This window comes from Carlito syrichta, unplaced genomic scaffold, assembly GCF_000164805.1.
Source record: "Carlito syrichta isolate Samal-C Ts95f unplaced genomic scaffold, Tarsius_syrichta-2.0.1 Scaffold15950, whole genome shotgun sequence".
NCBI lineage: Eukaryota > Metazoa > Chordata > Mammalia > Primates > Tarsiidae > Carlito > Carlito syrichta.
Genome location: NW_006960046.1, coordinates 1 through 833, shown reverse-complemented (window position 1 = coordinate 833; position 833 = coordinate 1). Strand labels below are relative to the sequence as shown.

General features: G+C 57.7%; 1 pseudogene; it reads left to right on the top strand.

Annotated features, from left to right (window-relative positions):
* Positions 1-4: 4 nt before the first annotated feature.
* On the top strand, positions 5-526 carry LOC103261065 (annotated as a pseudogene).
* Positions 527-833: the final 307 nt, after the last annotated feature.

Below are 833 nucleotides of genomic sequence, written 5' to 3'. Positions count from 1 at the left end.
CGTGCAGGCGCTGTGGCTGCGGTTCTACCTGTCCAACCTGGTGCCGGTCGCTGCCGTCAAACGAGCCCGCCCGCCGAGGCTGCCTGCTGCCCCTCACCTGTGACTGCCGCATCCTGGCCGACGACCCCAAGTACAACATAGGGCTGGAGACCCTGCTGGGTATCATCGCCCCCTTCTGGTTCAAAGACACCCTTGGACACCGAGCTGAAGAGCGCGCCCTGCAGCCTGGGCTGCTCTTCCAACTGGCAAGCGCCCTCCAGGTGGGCATAGTGGCGCCCTCCAGGTGGGCATAGGTGGCGCCCGAGAACCAGGTGCAGAGCACAGCGCTCTCAGCGATGGCCGAGTGGCTGGGCATTCCAGACCATGCTCGACAACTGACCAAGGCCATGATGCAAAAGGCACAGCAGACCGCCTGATGAAACAGCGTGACGCGCACATCCAGAACTTTGTCAACTTCCTCTCCAGAGACTCCGTTCAGAAGTCCCTACAGGTGTACTTAGAAAAGCTCAGAAAAAAGAAAGGCTAGGGTTCGGCTGCCAGAGGCTTTCAGTCCCGTGTGCCCCCCAGGAGTCCTCTTCTCCCAAGGGAGTCTTAAACAAGGTGTTTTTCCACTTAAAAGTATTTCCCAGTGCTTTGTTTTGCAGATCTTCAATAGAAGGTCCTATTCCTTGTAACCCAATGTCCCAAGCACCCCCCCACACACACACACATACACACACAGGTGTCTTTGCCTAGCAGGAAGGGAGGCTGGAGGACAGTGTCTGGACTTGGATCCTGAGCAGCCAGGTTGGGTTGTCCTGGGCCTCAGCATGTGTTTCCTTCCCAAAGCAGCA